Here is a 16,421-nt window from a genome sequence, read left to right as displayed (position 1 = left end):
TGTCAGAATGGCTGTCATCAAAAAGTCTACAAATAACAAATGTTGGCGAGGATGTGGAGAAAAGGGAACCCTTGTACACTGTTGGTGGGAATGTAAATTGGTGCAACCACTAAGGAACTATGGATGTTCCTCAAAAAACTAAAAATAGAACTACCATATTATATAGCAGTTCTACTCATGGTTATATACCCAGAAAAACCAAAAACTCTAATCCAAAAAGATAATTGCACCTTAATGTTCATAGCAGCACTATTGAAAATAGCCAAGACATGGAAGCAACCCAAGTGCCTATCAACAGACGATTGAATAAAGGAGATATTGAATTGAATAAAGAAATATATATTATATATATATATATTAGCCATAAAAAAGAATGAAATACTGCCATTTGCAACAATGTGGATGGACCTAGAGAATACTGTGCATAGTTAAATAAGTCAGAGAAAGTCAAATACTATATGATATTGCTTGCATGTGGAATCTAAAAAATAATACAAATGAATGTATATGCAGAACAGAAACAGATTCATAGACATAGAAAATAAACTTGTGATTACCAAATGGGAGAGGGAAGACGGAGGAACAAATTAAAGGTATGGGATAACAGATACAAATTACTATATATAAAATAGATAAGCAGCAAGGATATACTGTATAGCACAGGGAATTATATCCATCATCTTGTAATAACCTATAATGGAGTATAATCTGCAAAAATACTGAATCACTATGCTGTACACCTGAAATAACACAATATTATAAATCAACTATACTTAAATAAAGAAAGAAAATCCATAGTACTTCTGTACATTAGCAACAAATAATCAGAAGTCAATTTTTAAAAAATACATTTACAATAGCATCAAACTATGAAATATTTAGGAATTAATCTTACAAAAGATGTGAAACACCTACACACTGAAAACTAAAAAACAAAGACAAACATAAATAAACAAAAAAACATTGCTGAGAGAAATTGAAAAAGATATAAATAAATGGAGAGATATACCATGTACATGGGCTAAGAGACAGTGCTGTTAAAATGTCAATCCTTCCCAAATTTATCTATAGATTCATTGTAATTGCAATCAATGTCACAGCAGACTTCTTTGTAGACGTTCGAATATTGATTCTAAAATTCACTTGGGAATGCAAAGGTCTTAGAATAGCAAAAACAAATTTGATAAAGAACAAAGGTGGAGGACAAGCACTACCTGACTTTGCTACTTTCTATGAAGTTACAATAAAGAAGGCATAGTATTGGCATGAAGATAAACAAATAGATTAATGGAACAGAATAGAGAACTAGAGATATGTGAACAACTGATTTGCAACTAAGATACAAAGTTAATACAACAGAGAAAGGATATTTTTTCAACATGATACTGGAACAATTGGATATTGCAAATATGCAAAAAAAATTAATTTGGATACATATATCTCAAAAATTAAGTAAAAAAAAATAGATCATAGACCTAAACATAAAACCTACAACTATAATACTCCAGAAGAAAATATAGGAGAAAATATTTGCAACCTCGTTAGGCAAAGAATTCTCCGATAAGGTGCCAAAAGCAAAATCCATAAAAGAACTGATAAATTGGACTTCCATAAAATTTTTAAAAACTTCTGCTCTTCAAAAGATACTGTTAAGAGAATGAAAAGACAAGCCACAGATGAGGAGAAAATATTTCCAAATCACATATGAGATAAAGGGCTTCTATCCAGATTTCAAAAAGAGGTTATGGGAACTTCTGACTTATAGGAAGTAGGTCAGAAGCACAGGTAACAACCTGGGCTTGGGACTGGTATCTTAAGTAGAAGGAAGTCTTGTGGGACTGAGCCCTTTACTAATGGAATCTGATTCTATCTCTGGGTAGACAGTGTCAGAATTGAGTTGAATTCTTGGACACTCTGCTGGTCTCCAAGGATTGCTTGTTAGTGTGGGGAAGCCGCCACACACACATATATTGGAATTAGGTCCAGGAAGCTAATTTACAACCTAGAGCTCTAACAACAGATGAATGGATAAATAAACAGTGGTATAACTATATAATGGTATACTACTCAGGAATAAAAAGGAATGAACTGTTGGTACACTCTAGAGCATAGTGAATCTCCAAATGATTAAAGTGAGTGAAAGAAGTGAGACAAAACAGGAGTACCTAATGTGTGATTACAGTTATATAACATTTTAGAAAATGAAAACTATAGCAACAGAAAGCAGATGGATGATTGCCTGGGGACTGGGGTAGAGGAGTATGGGGTGGGGTAAATAGAGGGGGAGCAGGGAAGGACAGGAAGAAGAGATCACAAAAGACTGTGAATAATCTTTTGTGAGTGATGAATATGTTTGTTACCTTGACTGTAGTGACGGTTATTTTTTTAATTTTTTTAGGTAGCTACTGCATGCAGTCTGTATTCTTTTTCTATTGCTGTCACAACTTAGCATCTCTTTATTTTAATTTAAAAAAAACTTTTTTTTATATAGCAGGTTCTTATTAGTCATCAATGTTATACATATCAGTGTATACATGTCAATCCCAATCGCCCAATTCATCACACCACCACACCCACCCCCCCACAACTTTCCCCCCTTGGTGTCCATACGTTTGTTCTCTACATCTGGGTCTCAATTTCTGCCCTGCAAACTGTTTCATCTGTACCATTTTTCTAGGTTCCACATACATGTGTTAATATACGATATTTGTTTTTCTCTTTCTGACTTACTTCACTCTGTATGACAGTCTCTAGATCCATCAACGTCTCAACAAATGACCCAATTTCGTTCCTTTTTATGGCTGAGTAATATTCCATTGTATATATGTACCACAACTTCTTTATCCATTCGTCTGTTGATGGGCATTTAGGTTGCTTCCATGACCTTGCTATTGTAAATAGTGCTGCAATGAACATTGGGGTGCATGTGTATTTTTGAATTGTGGTTTTCTCTGGGTATATGCCCAGTAGTGGGATTGCTGGATGATATGGTAATTCTATTTTTAGTTTTTTAAGGAACCTCCATACTGTTCTCCATAGTGGCTGTATCAATTTACATTCCCACCAACAGTGCAAGAGGGTTCCCTTTTCTCCACACCCTCTCCAGCATTTGTTGGTTGTAGATTTTCTGATGAAGCCGATTCTAACTGGTGTGAGGTGATACCTCATTGTAGTTTTGATTTGCATTTCTCTAATAATTACTGATGTTGAGCAGGTTTTCATGTGCTTCTTGGCCATCTGTATGTCTTCTTTGGAGACATGTCTATTAAGGTCCTCTGTGCATTTTTGGATTGGGTTGTTTGTTTTTTTAATATTGAGCTACATGAGCTGTTTATATATTTTGGAGATTAATCCTTTGTCCGTTGATTCATTTGCAAATATTTTCTCCCATTCTGACAGTTGTCTTTTCATCTTTTTATGGTTTCCTTTGTTGTGCAAAAGCTTTGAAGTTTCATTAGGTCCCATTTGTTTATTTCTGTTTTTATTTCCATTACTCTAGGAGGTGGATCAAAAAAGATCTTGCTGTGATTTATGTCAAAGAGTGTTCTTCCAATGTTTTCCTCTAAGAGTTTTATAGTATCCAGTCTTACATTTAGGTTTCTAATCCATTTTGAGTTTATTTTTGTGTATGGTGTTAGGGAGTGTTCTAATTTCATTCTTTTACATGTAGCTGTCCAGTTTTCCCAGCACCACTTGTTGAAAAGACTGTCTTTTCTCCATTGTATATCCTTGCGTCCTTTGTCATAGATTAGTTGGCCATAGGTGTGTGGGTTTACCTCTAGGCTTTCTATCTTGTTCCATTGATCTATATTTCTGTTTTTGTGCGAGTACCATATTGTCTTGATTACTGTAGCTTTGTAGTATAGTCTGAAGTCAGGGAGTCTGATTCCTCCAGCTCCGTTGTTTTCCCTGAAGACTGCTTTGGCTATTCGGAGTCTTTTGTGTCTCCATACACATTTTAAGATTTTTTATTCTAGTTCCATAAAAAATGCCATTGGTAATTTGATAGGGATTGCATTGAATCTGTAGATTGCTTTGGGTAGTACAGTCATTTTCATAATATTGATTATTCCAATCCAAGAACATGGCATATCTCTCCATCTGTTGGTATCATCTTTAATTTCTTTCATCAGTGTCTTATAGTTTTCTGTGTATAGGTCTTTTGTCTCCCTAGGAAGGTTTATTCCTAGGTATTTTATTCTTTTTGTCACAATAGTAAATGGGAGTGTTTCCTTAATTTCGCTTTCAGATTTGTCATCATTAGTGCATAGGAATGCAAGAGATTTCTGTGCATTAATTTTGTATCCTGCAACTTTACCAAATTCATGGATTAGCTCTAGTAGTTTTCTGGTGGCATCTTTAGGATTCTCTGTGTATAGTATCATGTCATCTGCAAACAGTGACAGTTTTACTTCTTTTTTTCCAATTTGTATTCCTTTTATTTCTTTTTCTTCTCTGATTGCTGTGGCTAGGACTTCCAAAACTATGTTGAATAATAGCTGTGAGAGTGGATATCCTTGTCTTGTTCCTGATCTTAGAGGAAATGCTTTCAGTTTTTCACCATTGAGAATGATGTTTGCTGTGGGTTTGTCGTCCATGGCCTTTATTATGTTGAGGTCGGTTCCCTCTATGCCCACTTTCTGGAAAGTTTTTATCATAAATGTGTGTTGAATTTTGTCAAAAGCTTTTTCGGCATCTACTGAGATGATCATATGGTTTTTATTCTTCAATTTATTAATACGGTGTATCACATTGATTGATTTGCGTATATTGAAGAGCCTTGCATTTCTGGGATAAATCCCACTTGATCATGGTGTATGATCCTTTTAATGTGTTGTTGGATTCTGTTTGCTAGTATTTTGTTGAGGATTTTTGCATCTATATTCATCAGTGATATTGGTCTGTGATTTTCTTTTCTTGTAGTATCTTTGCCTGGTTTTGGTATCAGGGTGATGGTGGCCTCATAGAATGAGTTTGAGAGTGTTCCTTCCTCTGCAATTTTTTGGAAGAGTTTGAGAAGGATGGGTGTTAGCTCTTCTCTAAATGTTTGATAGAATTCACCTGTGAAGCCATCTGGGCCTGGACTTTGGTTTGTTGGAAGATTTTTAATCGCAGTTTAAATTTTATTACTTGTGATTGGTCTGTTCATATTTTCTATTTCTTCCTGGTTCAGTCTTGGAAGGTTATATCATTCTAAGAATCTGTCCATTTCTTCCAGGTTGTCCATTTTATTGGCATAGAGTTGCTGGTAGTAGTCTCTTAGGATGCTTTGTATTCCTGCAGTGTCTGTTGTAACTTTTCCTTTTTCATTTCTGATATTTTTGATTTGAGTCCTCTCCTTCTTTTTCTTGATGAGTCTGGCTAATGGTTTATCAATTTTGTTTATCTTCTCAAAGAACCAGCTTTTAGTTTTATTGATCTTTGCTATTGTTTTCTTTGTTTCTACTTCATTTATTTCTGCTTTGATCTTTATGATTTCTTTCCTTCTGCTAACTTTGGGTTTTGTTTGTTCTTCTTTCTCTAGTTCCTTTAGGTGTAAGGTTAGATTGTTTATTTGAGATTTTTCTTTTTTCTTGAGGTAGGCTTGTATAGCTATAAACTTCCCTCTTAGAACTGCTTTTGCTGTATCCCATAGGTTTTGGATCATCGTGTTTTCATTGTCATTTGTCTCTAGGTATTTTTTGATTTCCTCTTGGATTTCTTCAGTGATCTCTTGGTTATTTAGTAACATAGTTTTTAGCCTCCATGTGTTTGTGTTTTTTATGTTTTTTCCCCTGTAACTGATTTCTAATCTCATAGCGTTGTGGTCAGAAAAGATGCTTGATATGATTTCAATTTTCTTAAATTTACTGAGGCTTGATTTGTTACCCAGGATGTGATCTATCCTGGAGAATATTCCATGCACACTTGAGAAGAAAGTGTAATCTGCTGTTTTTGGATGGAATGTCCTATAAATATCAATTAAATCTATCTGGTCTATTGTGTCATTTAAAGCTTCTGTTTCCTTATTTATTTTCATTTTGGATGATCTGTCCATTGGTGTAAGTGAGGTGTTAAAGTCCCCCACTATTATTGTGTTACTGTCAATTTCCTCTTTTACAGTGGTTAACAGTTGCCTTATGTATTGCGGTGCTCCTATGTTGGGTGCATATATATTTATAATTGCTATATCTTCTTCTTGGATTGATTCCTTGATCATTATGTAGTGTCCTTCCTTGTCTCTTGTAACATTCTTTATTTTAAAGTCTATTTTATTTGACATGAGTGTTGCTACTCCAGCTCTCTTTTGATTTCCATTTGCATGGAATATCTTTTTCCATCCCTTCCCTTTCAGTCTGTATGTGCCCCTAGGTCTGAAGTGGGTCTCTTGTAGACAGCATATATATGGGTCTTGTTTTTGTATCCATTCAGCAAGCCTGTGTGTTTTGGTTGGAGCATTTAATCCATTCACGTTTAAGGTAATTATCGATATGTATGTTCCTATGATCATTTTCTTAATTATTTTGGGTTTGTTTTTGTAGGTCCTTTTCTTCTCCTGTGTTTCCCACTTAGAGAAGTTCCTTTAGCATTTGTTGTAGAACTGGTTTGGTGGTGCTGAATTCTCTTAGCTGTTGCTTGTCTGTAAAGCTTTTGATTTCTCCATCGAATCTGAATGAGATCCTTGCCGGGTAGAGTAATCTTGGTTGTAGGTTCTTCCCTTTCATCACTTTAAGTATATTATGCCACTCCCTTCTGGCTTGTAGAGTTTCTGCTGAGAAATCAGCTGTTAACCTTATTGGAGTTCCCTTGTATGTTATTTGTCATTTTTCCCTTGCTGCTTTCAATAATTTTTCTTTGTCTTTAATTTTTGCCAATTTGATTACTATGTGTCTCTGCATGTTTCTCCTTGGGTTTATCCTGTATGAGACTTGCTGCACTTCCTGGACTTGGGTGGTTATTTCCTTTCCCATGTTAGGGAAGTTTTTGACTATAATCTCCATAAATATTTTCTCTGGTCCTTTCTCTGTCTCTTCTCCTTCTGGGACCCCTATAATGTGAATGTTGTTGTGTTTAATGTTGTCCCAGAGGTCTCTTATGCTGTCTTCATTTCTTTTCATTCTTTTTTCTTTATTCTGTTTCTCAGCAGTGAATTCCACCATTCTTTCTTCCAGGTCACTTCTCCGTTCTTCTGCCTCAGTTATTCTGCTATTGATTCCTTCTAGTGTAGTTTTCATTTCAGTTATTGTATTATTCATCTCTGTTTGTTTGTTCTTTAATTCTTCTAGGTCTTTGGTAAACATTTCTGGCATCTTCTCGACCTTTGCCTCCATTCTTTTTCTGAGGTCCTGGATCATCTTCACTATCATTATTCTGAATTCTTTTTCTGGAAGGTTGCCTATCTCCACTTCATTTGGTTGTTTTTCTGGGGTTTTATCTTGTTCCTTCATCTTGTGCATAGCCCTCTGCATTTTCATCTTGTCTATCTTTCTGTGAATGTGGTTTTTGTTCCACAGGCTGCAGGATTGTAGTTCTTCTTGCTTCTGCTCTCTGCCCTCTGGTGGATGAGGCTATCTAAGAGGCTCATGCAAGTTTCCTGATGGGAGGTAATGGTGGTGGGTAGAGCTGACTGTTGCTCTTCAGTTTTTTTTTTTAGAGGAAAATTTACAACTTTATTTTATTTTATTTTTTTGTATTAAAGTATTGTTAATTTACAGTGTTTGTAGTTATGGTTTTATGCATGTATACATATGTTAAAAGGTCCTTCCTAACTTGCTCCTGTCCATCTCTCCAAATTCATTGCAACATTCTCAGTCTTATACTTTAAAATCTAGCAAGTAACATTGAATACTTTTCTCCATGCTTCCTTCCTTACCTTTGCTCAGCAGTCCTTTGCTGGAATTTGCCCCTTTCTTTCCCTCTGACCCCTTAATTAGGTTAGCTACTAATCATCCTGAGACTCAGCTCCCTAGACTGTCAGCTTCTTGAGGGATTCAACTTTGAATCCTCGAGGCCTAACACAGTACCTAATTACACTAAAAAAGTAAGATGGTTGAATGAACAAATGACTGGAACTTTGCTCATTAACTCTAAATAATCTGGTGTAGTGGAATGAACATGACACTGCAGAGTGAGGAGCTTTGGGCTTGAGATTTATTGTGCCATTAAACTAATTTTTTAGACATGGAAAATAACCAACACAGAAGAAAATTGGACCAGATGCCTCCTAGAGTCACCTCATGTCCAATATCTTCAGATCCTGTGACAGCTGCTTCAGGACCTTGTAATCTATTGTCCACAGAGCATCAACTAATGAGGTGCCCACAAATCTGCAGATATCCCCACTGATTCTTTCCTTCACAGACAGGAAAAAGAACCTCTTTCTCCTTCCTGATTTTCCACTTAGACTTGCACCAAACTGAAGGAGAAAAGCTGCCCGTTTTGTGAAGATCATTATTACTTTTACCATATACAACAATGAACCCAGCTTTTACATAAATCAAGAGAGAACGTCACATAAATCAAGAGAGAATTCCCCTTTCCTTTCTTCACTGTAGCTGGTCAGTTATTGAGTTCCCACCCCTTCCAACCCCACTGGAAAAACTGACACCCCTCTGCAGTCAAAATCTGTGACTCATGTGGCCCTGTGAAGAAAGTCCCTGACGTCAGCTTCCAGGAAACCTCTGTGACTGAACTGCAGTTAATTGCAGCACCTCCCACACCCGACGTGGAGGCCAGGGAGGAAGTTCACCCTTTACTAATTTTCCTCCAAGCAAAGAGCTCAGGCTGATAAGCTGTCTCATGGATTTCTAGTTCAGTCTCTTTGTTTTCTTTAACCCATACTTGCAGGTCATCTAATACAGTCTTGAAGGTAATCAAGCTTAGAAGTGGCTAAAGTTGGACAGAAGTTCCAAGAAACTATCAATTCTTGCTCTCCAGCCTTATATGATCCACTTTTAGATTTGGAGCCACAGCAAGACAGCTTTGGTGTTACACGGACTATTAGACTTATGAGATGTTAATAAATATTCCTCAAACAAAAAAACCCAAACAAAACCATAGGGAGTGAGGGGAATCCATGGTCAATAATTTTGGAAGTGAGATTAAATAAAAATAAAACATAAAATAATAAACAGTTTTTTTAATGAGTGACTTCTGTGAAAACTGAGATATACTAACGTACATTGTGGGTGTCTAAGAGAAAAGTCTACTTATATAACTACAAACCTATTCATATATTACAGATTACTTATTAACAGCTCAGAGAACATAGTGTTCCATGGAAAACAGTTTGACAAACACTAGTAATGGACGCGGGCAGGTTTAGTTTTGAATTCTAGCAGTGGAAAATGTGATAAAACGTTAATATTTGAGAAATCTGAAATACCAAAATGGAGAGACAGTCTAGAAAATACTTGCCTGTACTCTTCAAGAATATCAGCTTCCTTTTTAAGCTAAGGGTACACGCATATTCATGATGGGGCTTGGGCGGTAGGCAGAGTCCAAGCTTTAGCTGATTGAGGTCACCAGAAAAGGTCAACATCATCATCCCTTAGGTTCCAGTTATCTGGTGGTGAAGCGCTTCAGGCTAATCTTTATCATTGGAACAGAACTGGGAGTCTTTACAATTGATATATTACCTTTGCTATTGTTAACTTCTCTTGCTTGTTCCTGCATTCTTTTGTCTGCTTAAGATCCTTAATTACTGAGATCTGTTCAAGGACAAGCATTGTGGCCAGGCTTAGATCACAAAGTGGCTTAGGCCAAAAATGGCTTCTCTTATGTCAAGAAAGCCGTGCCTGGTTATCTTTCTCCGGGAACCCCCTACGTTATCTGTTTACAGTAAGGCCAGCGAGAAGAGAAGGCGCCGTCTACAAGCCAGGAAGAAAGGTCTCAACAGAAACCAGAAACCAACCCTTTTTGCGACTTTGTTTTGGACTTCCAGCCTCCAGAACTGTGAGAACATAAAATTCTGTTGTTTGAGCCAAAACAACAACAAACAAACAAAAGTGAAAAAAAAAAAAAAAAAAAAAGAATATCAGCTTCCTTAATCTCTCTAACTTTTCCAATTTCCTCATCTTTAAAATGGTGATTCATTAATACATACCTCATAGGTTGTTCTGAAAGTTAAATGAGATAATATTTCCTGGATGGTTCAGTATCAGGGTGCCTGGTTCAGTGAAAACTGAGGAAAAGATCAAGTTCAGAGCCTCCCTAACAGTCCATTCTTAAGGGTGACTCTGAAATTTCTGCTAGATTTTCAGGAATAAAATACATTAGGTGCCAGAAGGCCTTTTTAGTATCCTTTGCTTGTTTCATTTTTTGTAAATATCTTTTAAAAAAAGTTTCGTGTGTTCTTGTGAAAAAATTTAAACCATAAAGAGAGTACAAAGAAGAAAGCATAAAATCTTCTGAAACTCTACATCCCAGAGATAACCACCATTAACATTTTTGGTGCACATCTTTCCAGACATTTCTTGATATACAGATCTATTTGCTAATTTACATAGAAGAACATGTAATGTTCTTACATCCAGCAAGGTAATTATTGGCTTCCCATTTACTCCTACACAGAATCTGTTGAGGTCTTTAATTCATTGCTGAACAATATTGGGACCATTATTAACATAAGTTTTTTCTAAATAGGAAAGGAAATCTGTTCTCCATGAGGGCTCCCAAATTATGGCCGTCTTGACAAAATAAATTTAGATAAATGATATAGTTCACTGAACTCTGCAAAATGCCAAGCTCTTCATAAATAAATTTTATTTATAATCCTCATATCAACCTCATAACTTAGGTGTCAATAGCCCCACTTTTCAAACAGGAAGTCCAAGACACAGACAGCCTATGTAACTGGCACAAGATCACCCAGCTAATAATCAGCAACGACAGGGCACAGGCCAAGGTCTTTCAGTCTCCCAAGCCTACATTCCTTCCATTGTCCCAGGCTCCGAGTTCTTACCTCCCACTTCCCAACTCAACTCCCCCCACTGCAATGTGATGAGCCTCCAGGAGGACTCCTTCCATCTTTCACAGTTTGAACCCCTGTGAGCAGTGGCTGAGGTAGGATGTGGGTTTTGCATGTATGTCTATTCATGGAGTAATAAGCAGTTACAGGGGGAAGGGTGATACTAAAATTAAACCAAATCAAACCATCAACTTTCATGCATTAGTTTCCTCTCACCTCTCCATAACTTTGTCAAAGGAATGTGTCTGTCATCTTATTCTTCCCTGAAATTGTGTTCCGGTGAAAATTTCCTTTCAAGGCTGTTCTCAAGGGAGAGGAACTGGTGATTTATAAAAGAGAGAAAGAAGGAAGAAGCAAAGAGAAGAGAAAAAATGAGGAAAAACAAATCCAGATGATCTTGGGGGTCTCATTTTCCTCCATTTGAGAGCTTAGGAAGATAATCACTCAACAGAAAAATCATAGATGTTCCCAGCAGCTGAGCTGAGACAGGGACTTATATAACAAGGCCTCTCTGTAAATCAGGAACAGTTCCACAAAACAGTTACCATTGTTCCAGAGTCAGTGGACTAGTGGTTCTCTTTCCTTAGCATAAAATGTGTAGAATTTTGCTGTGGAGGGTCCCTGTCCTAGAGACCTGTCCATGGTGTGTTCAGGCAAGCTCTGCCCACGGTGGACAAGGCTCTCTGTGGGATAACGAAAGCCGTTTCTGTGATATTCCTATCAAAAGTTGGAAGAGCCTGAATCTAGTCACAAGGAAACATCAGAAATACCAAAATGGAGAGACAGTCTAGAAAATACTTGCCTGTACTCTTCAAGAATATCAACGTCATGAAACACAAAGAAAGACACAGGAACCGTTCCAGATAGGAGACTAGAGAGACGACGGTGAAAAACAATGTATGATCAGAGATTTCCCTTTGCTGTAAAAAATATTAGTGGGCAATTGGTGGAATCTGAATAAAATCTATAGAGTGGTAATAGTATTGTATCAGTGTTAAAATCTTGATTTTGATCATTGTAAAGTGGATATATAAGAGGATGTTTTCGTTTGTAGAAAATACACACTAAAACACTTAAGGGGAAAAGATATCTTGTCAGCAAATGGGAAAGCTGGAGAAGGATAAAGAAAATGTGATAAAACGTTAATATTTGAGAAATCTGAATGAAGGGGATTCAGAAATTTTTGGTATTGTTTTTGTAACTTTTCTGTAAGTACAAATTTTTGTCAAAATTAAAGGTAAAAAAAAAAAAGTTGAACATAAGTAAATGATCTGAAGGATTCCTATCTTGAAATCATTACGATTTAAGTCCCTCATGGTATAAATACTGCGATTCTACAATAACTATTTTAAGAAGAATAAACCAGGGGATAATTCTTTAAGGCCTCTATTTGTTCCTAATATAGAGTAAATATTAAGCCATGAGTTCAAATTTACTTGAACAAATTTTAAAAGATGTGAGTTATCAAAATCATTTCTCACCTTTATTCTTCAATCTAGTTCTCCTGAAATATAAAATGTCAAACAAAAGTTTGACAAATTAAATAAATATTAAATACTTGATTTGTTAGCATATTGATTTCAGATCATCTGGATTTATAGTTAAGTTGTATTTTCATGTCTACCTATGTTAAAAAGCACTGGAAACTTCTTTATGTGAACAAATAACACAGTTTAATGATGCCTATTTAAAAAGAAGTCTATAAGAAAAAGGTGTATAGTGTAGTGTGGAGAAAATAACATTTCACAGAGACTCAGGAAACATTCTAGATAACTAGTTAAGTAATTTTATGACTTTGGACAAGTCACCTGACCTGAAAAATACACAAATTGGAACGTTATAATAGCAAAACAGGGCTCCCACTATGAGTTGGACATTTTATTTAAGCTTAAATAATCTCTAAGTTCCCTTTAAGTATCAACATTCTAACACTTGGAATATAGTGCATTTATTTTAAATGGTTATGGAAATGTATCATTGTGGCTGAACAACTTTTGGCCATAGCTAGGATGTATTGTTGCTACTGCTTGGGGAGGAACTCTACTGTGAAATGGGAAATGAATAGAGGAATTGCCTCTATATCCCAACACAGAGATGGACAGCCTGAGGGCTCACCCACTGGCTTTGGAAAAATGTTATCTTCCTCTTTCTGAAGGCCTACTTCCAGATGGACTTCCCAAACTGACCACCCAACCTCCAGTTGCAATCCTCTCCTCCTCTGTCCTAGCAGCCACCCTGGAGGCCCACTCTGCAGAGCTGTCTAATGTCTCTGCATTACTCTGCTTCAGTGCTCTGCACCTGCAGTGGCAGCTGGGTCCTGGAGGTTCCTGAAGGCAGGTGTCCAGTCTCTAGACCCATGGTGATCTGCACAAATTGGACGCTCACTCGGTACAGGAAGTACTGTAGGCTGACTAATTCAGGAACATAAACCAAACCATCCTAACTAAATCAACACAGCATTTCCGGAAACAGAAGCTGAGAGAAAGAGAATGGCTGCAACCTTGCAAAAAGCTCCACCTTTCACTTAAATCTAGGGGGAAAACCTAGGTTGAAGAAGAAGAAATCTGACTCTCACCCTCATTTCAAGCCACATTCCATCAAGCCTGTCAAGTGGAGGTTTCAGGCATAGCTCCGTCCAGGGCTGGGCTTGGGACCCTCCTGGTTAGAGATCTTGCCTTCCACTTTCAGGTGTTGGGGTTCTAGAACCAAGTAGGAGAAATTTCCTACTTCCTGTGGTCCTGCAACCATGGTTTGTTATAGTCCAATCTCATTTGCTTACTCTCATTTCTAGCATGCCTGGGTGTTCACATTTCTTTGAGTTTGCATACACTGTGTCTTGTCTGAAATGCCATTACCCCCAGTCTCCATAGCAAACTCATCCTTCCTTGAAAATGAACCCAAGCAGTCACCTCTCCCAGGGAGTCTTTGGCACACTCCTGAACTCCTACATTTTGTGCACACGCTTGCTCCATTATAGAAAAGATCACATTGTGTCATATTTGTGTATTGCTGTGTCTGTCCTTCATGTTACTCTACAAATGCTTTGAAATTGTTAACCACATCAGTTATCCTTGGGTCTCCAGTGCTTAGCATATGCCTAGCTGCTGGCATGTTACAAAGTAGGAGTGAGGAAGGTTAAACAGACCTCAGGTCCTAGTCTGAAGCCCTCTGCACGGTCAGAAGTCAACCTGAAGACATAAGAAACTACAGACCAACAGAGTTTGAGGTTTCCAGTGTGTGTCTCTTGTCAATTACCAAATGCAAGGTCACTTAGATAGTAGTAGATGTAAAAGGCTGGGCTTTGAATCATTCCTTGCTGGTATAAAGATGTCCAATCCTTTCATTTAAAGGTTAAATACTCTAATTGGCCCACACAGGAAACATCACAGGAAATCATGTTTCAGTTCAGCCTCTGCTCTAATTCAACCACAATTTCAAAATAGTGCAGATTCTGGTAGAGATTGAGAAAGCAAAACTTCTTTGTTTAGCCAGCAGCTAAGATTCTGCTTTTGCTCAGTTCTCTTCCAAAGCCCTTGCATACATATCTGATATTTCTTATGTCCCAAGGGAGTTCCTTAAGGGCAAGATTGTTTGCTGGACAAATATCTTCCTTCTACTTTGCCCCCTTCCGCCCAGGCACAGTGCCTGGCCCTAGGAGGTACTTAACATCTGATTATTAAATTAATTCATTAAAAAGTTTAGTCTTTATTTTTTAAATTCAAAGCGCAATAACCCCTGAGGTGCTTTGGGAATCTAGAGCCCTTTTCCCCATTCCCATGCCTCATTGTTAGGTGGGTGAGTATGGTTCTAGGGGACTTTCCTCTCCATTCCCAGTAAGATGCTTGCAAATATTGGAAGGAGAAAGTTTTCATCTAGAGTTCCCTGTGGTAACCTTACCCCCAGTGACTATAGTGGTTACAGAAAGCCAGGACCAAAGCTTAGCTATCACTTTCTGAGTCCATAAGACCTCAGTTATTAGTTATGGGGCCTGAATTAGAAATCATTGCAATATCAAGTTTGTTTTGCAAGTCATGCAAAGTTGGTGCATGTCATATTATATTTATCAATATTCTTGTTTTGAATACTAAGGATAATTTTATTTGGGGGAAACCTGAGGATCACAGTGGTCTTCCTGCCCTTTAAAAACAACCAATCTAAGCATCTCTTAGTGGTGTCTAGCTTTTACTTCTCAAAATACAGGTTCTGAGCATATCCTGTGTCCTTGACTCTGAGCTGGGTATTATGATTTATAGCAGTCCTTCTGTTTAGTGTCTCTAGGAATCACAGTGGGAGTCACTAACTTTACTTTTGAAAATTTCTCAAATGAAGAAGATCTGCATCTCCCAGCTGCCATTTAAAATAGCTATGACTGTTGGTTCTCTGCTCACTTTAAAATCACAAGACAAATCTTCTGAAGACCAGCGCATGTAGGAAATCTCCCCAGCTTCATCTTGTACAGATGGCTCTGGTCAACAGAAATGACCAGACAGAGAAATTCAAGTTCTGAAGCAATTTAAGCACATAAATGCCCTGACCCAAAGAGATATCAGATAATGGGAATCCGGTTAATTGAAACTCCTTCCGGCCTGATTGCCTTTTGAGGGTCACTAGAATCTTGTTCATAATTTTACTACCTGCAGTAAATATTTGCAAAAGTTTCAGGAAATTGTAAAGTTACTAGAGAGGTATATAGAGACTCCTAAGAAGATACCCTAGCCCACATAATATGGTTCAGGTCTCTGCTCTCAAACCAGATTAAAATATCACCAATCTTACCTTTTGCAGACTCTTTTCCTCAGTCCTTTAGGCAGAATTGGTGATTATCAACGAGGCGCCAAGACAAGGCTGGTGACACGGATGTCGGGGCTATTTGTGTAAAAGGAGAAGTGAAGGGGGAATAAATGTGATCACACTGTGACGACAGGAAGCCCAGATGAGGAGACGGAGGAAGTGGGGCTGGGCCCGCCCTCTTTAGCCTCAAAGATACAATCCTTCCCCCGTGGGTTTTAGAAGCTTACTCTACAACCCACCCAAATGTCTAAACCAGTTTCTCTGCAACTCAGGAAAAACTCGAAGTCCAAGTTGGTTCAGGCAGGAATCTATGAGAACTGGTGGGTTCTGGGGAGATTTTGGCATTGATTTTTGTCTAAAAAAGGGCAGTGCTTCTCAATCAAGGTGACATCTCAGAATTACCTGTGGATCTGTTCAAGAATAAGTATGCCTGACCCCACCATACTTCTTCAGTCCCATTCAGGTAGACAGACTGGAGTGGAACCCAAGAATCAATATTTTAAGAAGTTTTCTAGGACTGAGACTTAGGAATGTCTCTTAAGCCACTCCACCTTCTCTCCACCTTCACTCCAACTACCTTCCAGAAGATCTGTAGTCTCCAGTTTGATTGGGTCACTATTTTCAGATTTCCATGTCTCAAAAGCTGGACTGTCCTTATGTAAGGGTATAGTCAGGGGCAAAC

The 16,421-nt window shown here is 37.6% G+C and overlaps 1 protein-coding gene across 1 annotated transcript in view; it reads right to left on the bottom strand.

The window, feature by feature from the left end:
* CD53 (CD53 molecule) overlaps positions 1–15,812 on the bottom strand; it is a 32,915-nt gene extending 17,103 nt beyond the window's left edge. Inside the window, exon 1 of the mRNA XM_007169433.3 lies at positions 15,725–15,812. The gene's annotated coding sequence lies outside the window, so the exon portion shown is untranslated. The remainder of the gene's footprint in view (positions 1–15,724) is intronic.
* Between the last annotated feature and the right edge of the window lie 609 nt (positions 15,813–16,421).

The sequence above is a fragment of the Balaenoptera acutorostrata genome, chromosome 1, assembly GCF_949987535.1.
Source record: "Balaenoptera acutorostrata chromosome 1, mBalAcu1.1, whole genome shotgun sequence".
Lineage (NCBI taxonomy): Eukaryota > Metazoa > Chordata > Mammalia > Artiodactyla > Balaenopteridae > Balaenoptera > Balaenoptera acutorostrata.
The sequence above is the reverse complement of the archived record's forward strand: the minus strand, read 5'-3'. Positions and strand labels throughout refer to the sequence as shown.